We start from the raw sequence: 12,492 nt of genomic DNA, 5'->3' as shown, positions 1-12,492 counted from the left end.
GACCATGATCTGGAAGAAGCAGGTATAGAAAGTGAAGAAAGAAAGAAATCCTTTCTGTGCATAGAAGATTTTTTTTCTGGTGTATGCACAGTGAAGCTGAACGGCGTGCTGTATATAACATTTCAAAAAATGTCATTTATCCTTTGTATCATTTGGCTGAATACCATAAAGCATTCAACTGAAGTGCTGCAGCATGTTGTGCAACACACAGTTTTCATTAGATCGAAAATGTGCATGTGCACAGTTAATCTTTGTGTGATGTTTTTCCACCTAAGATTAAAAGCAAAAGGCTGGAGGTTTATAGATTATCTGACCCCCTGACACATGTTCTGCAGTGTTGCTTTCTTTATTAGTTTCTATCTATTTTATATCAGTGTTCCCTGCGTGTTGCCTTTCTTTTTCCTTTTTTCCTCTCTCTTTTAATGCTTGTAGTCCTCTTTTGCTTAATTTGCTGCATCTTTCACCTTAAGGTCACAGCTTAACGAACACCAGTCGATTTCTGTGCATCGAAAACAGCAACGTGCAGCTTTCATGAGCTTGAAACACAAAACAACATACTAAAGTTCACAGATACTGCATGTTAGGGGTTACAGGGTTCCCTTGTAACCTCCAATGTTTACTTTTATTATAGGTTCACATGACCAAATAGTGTTCATATCATGTAGCCTCTTTCAGACAGCAGGTTTGTAGGTGTGTGATGTAGCTCTACCATTCAAATTATGCAACGTCGTGTTAGTTACCAGTGGTTCAACATGATTTGTTGCACACACACACACACACACACACACACACACACATATATATATATATATATATATATATATATATATATATATATATATATATATATATATATATATATATATATATATATATATATATATATATATATATGGTTAATTTATTATAGAAACAGAAGCTATGATGTAATATGTTTTAGGTATCTATCTAAAGTTCACCCTACTAGTTTACTATAGGAAGACAATTTACATATTATATGTGTTATCTAATGGAAAACCCAAAACAGGATACTACAGTGGGACAGTGGGGCAAAAAAAGTATTTAGTCAGCCCCTGATTGTGCAAGTTCTCTACTTAGAAAGATGAAAGAGGTCTGTCATATTCATCATAGATACATTTCAACTATGAGAGACAAAATGAGAAAAAAAAAATACAGGAAATCACATTGTAGGAATTTTAAAGAATTTATTTGTAAATTATGGTGTAAAATAAGTATTTGGTCAATAACAAAAGTTCAACTCAATACTTTGTAACATATCCTTTGTTGGCAATGACAGAGGTCAATCATTTCCTGTAAGTCTTCACCAGGTTTGCACACACTGTAGCTGGTATTTTGGTCCATTCCTCCATGCAGATCTCCTCTAGAGCAGTGATGTTTTGGGGCTGTCACTGGGCAACACGGACTTTCAACTCCCTTTGGAGTCTGAAGACTGTCTTGGCCACTCAAGGACCTTGAAATGCTTTCTACGGAGCCACTCCTTCGTTTTCCTGGGTAATTATTTATTTTTTCATGTCTGTACAGGGTTGAATCTTTCCCAGTGTCAGGAGCTCAGCCCTCCCCTGATACCGGTGTAACAGTGTATCTTCCCCCCGGATATCTTTCCCATTATATCTTTCCCCTCACCCTGGAAATCTTCCCCTCCACCCCTGAAAGGCAACATTCCTACAGGGCAGCACTGATTAAAGCTTACCCAAACTTTGATAAAGCCCATTCTGGATAGAGCAACCTTTAAACTCTATATTTCATGGATGTCTTATGGTCCCAGATGAAGCACAGTTTGACTGACGGTGAACAATGTTGATATTCTTTCTGTGTGTATCTATAGGTTTCTACAATCGTAACATTTCCTATTCTGAAGTATCTTTAAATCCCGCTTCCAAATATACTCTACAAATATGTGGCCCTGATTGACAACGTGAAATATGATAGAACATCTGTCCATGATGCACCTGCAGAGTATTGGTCTTGGCAAAATACTGTTTCTTACTAATCAGTTATGCTTCAACTGGACATTTGATATACATTTCCCTTCTTTTTGCTCGGGTCTGATTTGGTCAAGCGCCTCTTCAGGATATTTGCCTACTACCCAGTCATAAGTGGGGAGGTCAAATAATACATGAGCAGGGAAGAAATTTTAGATGCAAATTGAGAGAATTTACACAAAAAGGTGTCAGTCACTTCTTTATGGAGAATGAAAATGTTGTTTTCCACTGTTTCCACTATGTATAAATGTGGGTATGATGAAATGGGTGATAATGCTACAGCAGACTTGCTTTGCAGGGGTGGGGTAAGATATCCAGGTCAAGATATCTTACCTGCTACCCAATCATAAGTGGGGAGGTCAAATAATATATGAGCAGGGAAGAAATTGTACATGTGAATTGAGAGAATTTACCCAAAAAAGGGATCAGACACTTCAGAATGGAGAACGAAATGTGTGAAAATACTGCAGCAAACTTGTTATGCAGGGGGTAAGATATCCTAGGACAACGTCCCCCTAGGATATCTTCCTCCCCCAGGGGGAAGATATTCAGGGAGGAAGGTATACTGTTACACTGGGCCGTAAGCGCAGGCGGTCGGTGTAATTGTCAGTCACTCAGGCTGCACATGAACGTGAGCACAGCCTGTGAAAAACTGGGCTCTGGGAGGGTGTGACGATTTACCCAAACTGACTCCAAATCTATATACATAAAGGGCTAATTCTGTCTGTCTGTCTGTCTCCAAACCTATAATATGTAGCACTAAAAACTATATATATTCTGAATCCTCATGACATGGGAAACGAACTGGTACCATTTTTTTAAAGTTGAACGTAACCAAAAAATAATGCTTTAATCTATTCTCTTTATCTTTTATTGTTACTGTCATCAAGCAAGCCTGAGTACAAAAATTATAAAGCGGTCAGAATTCTAATTCCACCCACCTCAAACTATAATATGTAGCCCTAAAAACTATATATTCTGAATCCTCATGACGTGGGGAACAAACTGGTACCATTTTTTAAAAGATTAACTAAAAATTACCCCAAAATAGCCATTTATGTAAGACCATACAGTGTTGGACCATGTGTTTTTCATGCTGCCACTGCTGCTGAGTTGAGCCTAGCACCCACAGCTATACAGCTTTGAGCTGAGCCTAGCCCACACAGCTATAGGTATAAAGCATTGCTGCTGGTCTGCTGACCAGCACAGCTAGGTCTCTGGTCCAGCACACAGCACACTCAAGCACAGCACAGCCACAGCACACTCAAAAAAACAACAACATGCTTAGGCTAAGGCTGTGGGTATGACCAGGCAGATTCAAATTTCCAGCCCTGTATATGTGTTGGCCATCTCTGTTTATTTAATCCCTTTCTTCAGCTACTTTATGTTCTCAGCTGTTAAGCCTGACTGTCCTGTACAACCCAGTTTGCCTTCCTGTCTGAATACATTCATTTTATGTTTGTAAAATTGCAATGTTAAAACAGTGAAATACACCACTACCTCAATTTTGATTCATTGATATTTACATTTACTGTTACCTACCTTTTGTGTGTAATTTTGTTATAAATTTGATTGCAAAACAAAGTCTGCATGAAGGACTTCAAATGTGTTTGTCTTTTAACCAAGTATTTCCACTTAGTTTGGGGAGTCCACCTCTTATAGTTCTGCTGGACAAACTTTAGCCCATTAACTTTTATATTTATAAGACATCAGCAATACAAAAACAAATGTTGGGCAACTCTTTTGATTAAAATGATCGGCATTTGGCTTATGTCTAAAACAGGTTAACCCGGGCAGCGCCGGGTACTCCAGCTAGTGACTAAATGAAGTACATTTGTTTATTTTCGGAAATGCGGTGCATTCTCAAAAAAGTACATGATACACTCTGTCTCTCTCCCTCCCTCGCTCTGTCTCGGTGTCTCTTTAGAATGCTGAAACAATAAACAAAGGATGTTTCAATACGTTTGTGAGTACTGGCAATTGTTTATTTGGGTGGGGGGAGCACATACAACAAACTCTGAATTTTAAGATCTGATGTTACTCGCCCTGACGAGACTGTTGTGTGTTGGGGGGTTTGGCTGGACATTTGGGTGTTCTTTTCTTTTCTTTGCTCTCCAGGTGGTGTGCAGGCTGATTTGTTGTCTGTGGAGAGGGTGCTGGCAGAGGAGTCCTTCGCCCTCATCGGCGTGGTGTGCAGCGCCTGTGGATGGTGCTCGCGTGCAGCCTTGAAGACTTTCAGCTGAGGCGGATAGTGGGATGGCGTTCTGCATTTGGGCAATGTGTGATTCAAGCAGAATTGCCGGGAGCTCGACCTTGTGATGTTCGTTTGTGAGACGCTGAGGACCGCGCCTGGGTTTGACACATCGTGCCTGTGAAGGAGGACGGGTGAGGGACACATGCTGTCAGCACACATCAGAGGTGATTTGATTGTCTGAATAATTGTTAACAGTAATTTGGTATTTTGTTACGCAGTATATGTGAATATTGATGAGAGTTGTGCAGCTTGCTTCTCACTGCCGTGGCGTGTGGACAGATGATCCTCCACCTGTTGTGAGAAGCTGCTCATTTACATAAAGCTTAAATTCAGACCTGAATGTGTTGCTGATAGTGTGTGCCTTTGAAGGATATTAGTTGTAGCTGCTGACTTACCTCACCTTTTCTATCCTTCGCAGAGTCGGTTTGTCGTGTCCACCTGGGGGGTGTTTGGCGGTGAACGTGGGTCCAGAAGTGCCGGGCTTCGATGCTTTTGGGTGCTGGAGAGCGCGCCGTCCTTCACTCCGCCAGACAGACGCATTTACGTTTGAACACTTTGTATTGCACAGAAAGGGGAAAATAAATTGTTTTCTTATTGGAACCGCTTTCTGGTTGTTTTGGCAGGTTTGCTCCTCAACCCGCGTCGACACATAACAGTGACAACAGTGTGTCCCGCTATACGTCTGCAAAGGCGAGCGCCATTTGTTTTTTCATGTACCGTTTTGAGAACGGTGTGTCTTTCTGAAAATAAATAAAAGTACTTCATTTAGTCATATTTGGAGTCAGTTTCACTTTCAATGCACAGAAAGCCTATTTCTGATTATAAGCATGGACCCTCTTTCTCTTACAAGGATTTATTTTACTCTTTTGTGTCGCATTGGAAAGCTGTAGCTTTTGGTGCTAGAGATTAGCTCTTACATGGCGTATGCGCATGCTCTAGTCTTCTTCTGTTTTTTGGGGGGACGTTACAGCGCCACACACAGGCCTGGCATATGTACTACAATGTTAAACAGAGCTTAGAGGCACAGAATTTGCCTCTAACATTTTGTGTAATTGAATTATTTGAGTTACTCAACTAATAGTTTCAGCCCTACTTGTTTGTTTGTTTTTTAAGTGGCAAGACTTATTGTGTGGGCCGCTGAAGAGGAGGTACTGCTGGCCCACCACCACCAGAGGGCGCTCTGCCCGAAGTGTGGGCTTCGGGCACGAGAGGGCCCTGCCGCATTGCAGAACCAACCGGAAGTGACAGCTGTCACTCATCACCCCTGCCAGCTGTCACTCATCAGCCATCACCACAAAAGCCGGGCAGCATCTCCACCTCACTGCCGAGATATCAGTCTACCTGGAAGGTAAACACTCAGCCGTTGTTTTGTGCCATACAATCATTCTGAATATTTGCAGGCGTTCCTGTTGACTGGTCAGCAGCTGGAAGCTGGGAGGAGACAACGCTCTTCGCTCCTCGGATAAGTAGTCATACAGGCGCTACACGTTATTGTTCCTGCGTGACTGTGATTAAGAGTTGGAGATGGAGGTGTTCCCTCCAAGTGGAAAAGAACTGTTTGCTGACTGTTTTGCTGGGTGTGCACACACCCACCATAAACTGTTTTTTGCTTCTTGCCAGCAGTACCGATCCGACAGCTGGAGACGGTGGCCACCTGGGGAGATCAGGACTTGGCGTCTCCTGTGTGTTTCCAGATCCGGTGGCAGTGTTTATCGTGTGGGGCCCGGCTCTTCTCTGGACAGTGCTCTTCTATCCTCAAGCCTGCCCACACGCCCCCCTTCGTGTAATTGACTGTAATTTAAATTCTGTTTCCGTCTGTATTCCGTTGTGCACATTTACAACAGTAAATTGTTATTCTTTGGCTCATCCATTGTCCGGTTCATTTACGCCCCCTGTTGTGGGTCCTTGTCCCTACACTTTCCCAACAGGATATCTCAGCCAACATAATGGATTCCGAGGGGCATCAACCATCCGTTGAACAAGCAATGGAAGAGCAGGGTGCACAGGCGCCAGCAGGAGGCGTGTTATGTGAGTTGCAGTGCATCTTAACCGCCTTCACTGCTCGGATGGACTTAGTGACTGAGCAGAGCAATATACTCAATCGCAAGATGGAGGCTCTCACCGCGGAGGTGGAGGCGTGCGCACAGGGCGCGGCTGCAGCTCCTCCTCCTGCTGTCCTGGTGCCGCATACAGACATTCCACTGGAACCCCCCACCATCCCCTGAAGCATACATAAGTCCCCCGGAACTGTACGGAGGTTGTGTAGAGACGTGCGCAGACTTCTTAATGCAGTGTTCACTCGTCTTTGCACAGCGTTCCGTCATGTACGCGTCGGACTCGAGCCGGATGGCTTATGTGGTTAATTTGCTTCGAGGTGAGGCACGCGCCTGGGCTACGGCGCTTTGGGAGCAGAATTCACGGCTCCTAACGGTGTAAACTGAGTTTGTGAGGGAGTTCAGACTGGTGTTCGATCACCCACATAGAGGCGAGACCGCTTCAACGGTGCTGCTGTCTATGAGACAGGGGCGTCAGAGTGCAGCTGAGTATGCAGTTGACTTCCGCATTGCGGCTGCGAGGTCCGGCTGGAATACTGTTGCACTCCGCGCCGCCTTTGTAAACAGACTGTCTCTGGTCCTAAAGGAGCATCTGGTGGCTAAGGACGAGCCGCGGGATTTGGACGGGCTTATTGATCTAGTTATACGATTAGACAATCAGTTAGAACAATGCCGTCGGCAAGACGAAGGACGTGGCCGGGCACGCGCCATCCCTCTCCCTTCCGGGTCCGAAAAAGGTTCCGCCCTACCCACGCTCCACAGCCTCATCGCTCCGTGTGGCAACAGCTTCCCCTGCTGACGTTGCTAGGGAGACGAGCAGGGCCAAAGGGAGATCAGATGACAGAATGAGGAGGCTGGCCAGTGGGGAGTGTTTTCTCTGCAGCTCAAAGGAGCATATACATAAAAACTGCCCCAAATGGCCAAAATGACAATACTCGCCTTTAGAGACTGGGCTAAGGGTGGGTCATAACATTCACGTGGGATGTACACGCCTATCTGCACGTCTCCCAGTTACGATCCTGTGTGGGGATCTAACCCTTCAGGCCCCAGCACTGGTGGACACGGGGTCAGAAGGGACTCTGCTGGACAGCAGATGGGCAAGGGAAGTAGGGCTCCCTCTAGTGGCGCTCCTTTCACCATTGAAGGTGCGGGCACTAGATGGCACCCTTCTCCCTTTAATCACACACAAGACACTGCCAGTAACTCTGGTAGTGTCTGGGAATCGTCGGGAGGAGATTGAGTTTTATGTGACTCCTTCTACCTCCCGCGTGATTTTGGGCTTCCCGTGGATGATAAAACACAATCCCCGGATTGATTGGCCATCTGGGGTTGTGGCTCAGTGGAGTGAAACCTGCCACCAGGAGTGTTTAGGATCCTCGGTTCCCCCCGGTGTGACAGCTAATGAGGAGGTTAAAGTCCCCCCCAATCTGACGGCGGTGCCCGAGGAGTACCACGATCTTGCTGACGTCTTCAGCAAAGATCTGGCACTCACTCTTCCCCCGCAGCGTCCGTATGATTGCGCCATTGATTTGATCCCGGGCATTGAGTACCTGTCCAGCAGGCTGTACAATCTCTCACGCCCAAAGCGCAAATCAATGGAGACCTACATCCGGGACTCATTAGCTGCCGGGCTGATCTGAAATTCCACCTCCCCAATGGGTGCTGGTTTCTTTTTTGTGGGCAAGAAAGATGGCGGACTCCGTCCATGCATTGATTACAGAGGGCTGAACGAGATTAGGGTTCGCAATCGATACCCGTTGCCCCTGTTAGATTCAGTGTTCACGCCCCTGCATGGAGCCAAAATCTTCTCAAAGTTGGATCTTAGGAATGCGTACCACCTGGTTCGGATCCGGAAGGGAGATGAATGGAAGATGGCATTTAACACCCCATTAGGTCATTTTGAGTACCTGGTCATGCCGTTGGGCCTCACTAACACCCCCGCGACGTTCCAAGTATTGGTAAACGACGTCTTGCGGGACTTCCTGCACTGATTCGTCTTCGTATATCTAGACGATATACTCATCTTTTCCCCGGATCCTGAGACTCATGTCCAGCATATATGTCAAGTCTTGCAGCGGTTGTTGGAGAACCGGCTGTTTGTGAAGGGCGATAAGTGCAAGTTTCACCGCACTTCTTTGTCCTTCCTGCGGTTCATAATCTCCTCCAACTCCGTCGCCCCTGATCCGGCCAAGGTTGCGGCGGTGAGAGATTGGCCCCAACCAACCAGCCGTAGGAAGCTACAACAGTTCCTCGGCTTTGCGAACGTCTATAGGAGGTTCATCAAGGGGTACAGTCAGGTGGTTAGCCCCTTGACAGCCCTGACCTCCTCCAAAGTCCCCTTCACCTGGTCGGTTCGGTGCGAGGCCGCATTCAGGGAGTTGAAACACCGGTTCTCGACTGCACCGGTTCTGGTGCAGCCCGATCCTAACCACCAGTTCATGGTTGAAGTGGATGCCTCTGACTCAGGGATAGGAGCCGTGTTGTCCCAGAGCGGAGAGTCCGACAATGTTATCCACCAATGTGCCTATTTTTCACGCAGGTTGACCCCGGCAGAGCGGAACTATGACGTGGGCAATCGGGAACTCCTTGCGGTGAAAGAGGCTCTTGAGGAGTGGAGACATTTGTTGGAGGGAGCTGCGGTGCCACTTACAGTTTTCACGGACCACCGGAACCTGGAGTACATCAGGACCGCCAAGCGGCTGAACCCCAGGCAAGCCCGCTGGTCACTGTTCTTCAGGCATTTTGACTTCCAGATCACCTATCGCCCCGGGACCAAGAACCAAAGATCGGATGCCCTGTCCCGGGTCCATGAAGACAAAGTCAAAACAGAGCTGTCGGATACGCCAGAATCCATCATTCCTGAATCCACTATCGTGGCCACCCTCACCTGGGACGTGGAGAAGACATGGAACCCGGACCGAAGAAATGGACCGAAGAACCGCCTCTACGTCCCACCAGAGGCCAGAGCTGCAGTCCTGGACTTCTGCCATGGTTCCAAGCTCTCCTGTCATCCAGGGGTGCGAAGGACCGTGGCAGTGGTCTGGCAGCGCTTCTGGTGGGCGTCCATGGAAGCCGACGTCTGGGACTATGTCCAGGCTTGTACCACCTGCGCCAGGGGCAAAGCTGACCATCAACGGGCACAGGGACTCCTCCAGCCGTTACCTGTGCCTCATCACCCCTGGTCCCACATCGGCCTGGACTTCGTCATGGGCCTCCTGCCGTCCCAAGGCATGACCACCATCTTCACGACAGTGGACCGGTTCTCCAAGGCAGCCCACTTTGTGGCCCTCCCGAAGCTCCCTACGGCCCAGGAGACAGCAGACTTTCTGGTCCACCACGTCGTGCGTCTGCATGGGATACCTACAGACATCGTCTCCAATCGTGGTCCCCAGTTCTCCTCTCAAGTGTGGAGGAGTTTCTGCAGAGAACTGGGGGCCACTGTGAGCCTCTCGTCCGGGTATCACCTGCAGACTAACGGACAGGCAGAATGGGTCAACCAAGAAATGGAACAGACCTTACGCTGTGTGACATCCGTGCACCTGACGGCCTGGAGTGAACATCTGGCCTGGATCGAGTACGCGCATAACAGCCAGGTGTCCTCTGCCACCGGCCTCTCCCCGTTTGAGGTGTGTCTGGGGTTCCAGCCCCCATTGTTTCCCGTGGTGGAGGGAGAGGTCAGTGTGCCCTCGGTCTAGGCCCACCTGCGGAGATGCCGTCGGGTGTGGCGCACCACCTGTTCTGCCCTGTTGAAAGCCCGGATGAGGGCTAAGGCCCATGCAGACTGCCGGCATTCCCCGGCCCCTGCATACCAGCCCGGGCAGGAAGCGTGGCTATCAACAAAGGACATACCCCTGCAAGTGGACTCCCCAAAACTGAAGGAACGCTTCATTGGTCCCTTCAAGATCCTCAAGATCATCAACCCGGCCGCAGTGAAACTCCAACTCCCAGCTTCACTGCGGATCCACACTGTTTTCCATGTGTCCAGACTGAAACCACACCATACCTCACCCCTCTGTGCTCCGGGACCAGCGCCGCCTACTGCCCGGATCATCGACGAGGAGCCGGCTTGGACGGTGCGCCGGCTCCTGGACGTCCGTCGGAAGGGCCGGGGATTCCAGTACTTGGTGGACTGGGAGGGGTATGGACCCAAAGAACGCTCCTGGGTGAAGAGGAGCTTCATCCTGGACCCGGCCCTCCTGGCTGATTTCTACACCCGGCACCCCGACAAGCCTGGTCGGGCACCAGGAGGCGCCCATTGGGGGGGGGGGGGGGTCCTGTTGTGTGGGCTGCTGAAGAGGAGGTACTGCTGGCCCACCACCACCAGAGGGCGCCCTGCCCGAAGTGCGGGCTTCGGGCACGAGAGGGCGCTGCCGCATTGCAGAACCAACCGGGAGTGACAGCTGTCACTCATCACCCCTGCCAGCTGTCACTCATCAGCCATCACCACAAAAGCCGGGCAGCATCTCCACCTCACTGCCGAGATATCAGTCTACCTGGAAGGTAAACACTCAGCCGTTGTTTGTGCCGTACAATCATTCTGAACATTTGCAGGTGTTCCTGTTGACTGGTCAGCAGCTGGAAGCTGGGAGGAGATGACGCTCTTCGCTCCTCGGATAAGTAGTCATACAGGCACTGCAAGTTATTGTTCCTGCGTGACTGTGATTAAGAGTTGAAGGTGGAGGTGTTCCCTCCAAGTGGAAAAGAACTGTTTGCTGACTGCTTTGCTGCACACCCACCATAAACTGTTTTTTGCTTCCTGCCAGCAGTACCAATCCGACAGCTGGAGACGGTGGCCACCTGGGGAGATCAGGACTTGGCGTCTCCTGTGTGTTTCCAGATCCGGTGGCAGTGGAAATTGTGTGGGGCCCGGGTGTTCTCTGGACTGTGCTCTCCTATCCTTGAGCCTGCCCACATGCCCCCTTTGTGTAATTGACTGTAATTTAAATTCTGTTTCCGTCTATATTCCGTTGTGCACATTTACAACAGTAAATTGTTACTCTTTGGCTCATTCATTGCACTGTCCGGTTCATTTACGCCCCCTGTTGTGGGTCCGTGTCCCTACACTTTCCCAACAAGACTGTCTGTAACAACCTAGACGTTTTAATTGCGTCACCTCAATGACTGCACTTCATGTCACTAAAAACATCTTCTCCTTTACGTAAATATGCCACATTTAAAAATCTTTGCAGAACAGAACAATCAGAACAAAGTTATTGAAACTCTAGCATTATCAATCCGATACCCCGCAAAACAATCAACAACACAACCAGAACTCATAAAGTTTATTTGTACTTACAGCTTTCTCTTGTGCTGCCTGATTTGACATGTTTGTGCCCCTCCATCACATACCACAGGCTGACTATTTAGAAGATGTGGTCAGAAGATGCAAAACTGCCGGGCTAATTGTGGTCCAGAAAATAAACGTTTAATGCTGCCAACCTGTTGCCCCCCTTGTGAATAATGTGAGGCTTTCTGTAAAGGTCATTTCTTCTAAAAGCTGGACCTTTAAGGCAATTAAATTAAACACATGCACTTAGTTGAGTCCAACTGAATGCAACCGCAAGTTAGCAATCTGCCACCACCCGAAAGCCTCCAGCTCCCTTTAATGATTCTGCTAAGGTGATAAGTGTGATTTGTCATTTTATATCTGCAACATGCTGGCCTACAGGGTTTCTGCGGCACTTATGCAAGTGCTCACATGCACCACACCCCCTCCAATGCACTCACAGAAACTCAAACGCGCACATATCTATCATCCCCAGACCGTGCATCGTGCTGAGGGGAGTCTGGCTGGGCGTCGTGTCTGTCTGTGTACAAGCTTTTGCTCTCTGGGGCGACCGTGACAAAAAAAAATCTGCTGCTTGTTAGATGGATGGCAGTGACCCTGAAGGAGGAGGAGGCACCAGCTCAAGAAAAAAAAAAGAGGCTGGAATAGAGAGAAGGGGCACAGAAACATGACACAGTACCAGATAAGATATATATGATGGTTGGCTGAAAAGTTCTGCCTCTGGCATAATTATTTAAATAACAAGTAAAATATCAAAGTAAAAGTGGTGCTACAATAATCCTTGACTTACTGACTATGACAACACCAAATGGTTTGTGCATGTAATTTTAGGCATATGCAGAATCCCCTTGAACGTAACACAAGCACAAAGTGGGCAATAAAAAATGGTGATTA

This window comes from Thalassophryne amazonica, chromosome 15 (assembly GCF_902500255.1).
Source record: "Thalassophryne amazonica chromosome 15, fThaAma1.1, whole genome shotgun sequence".
Taxonomy (NCBI): domain Eukaryota; kingdom Metazoa; phylum Chordata; class Actinopteri; order Batrachoidiformes; family Batrachoididae; genus Thalassophryne; species Thalassophryne amazonica.
Note: the sequence above shows the minus strand (reverse complement) of the source record.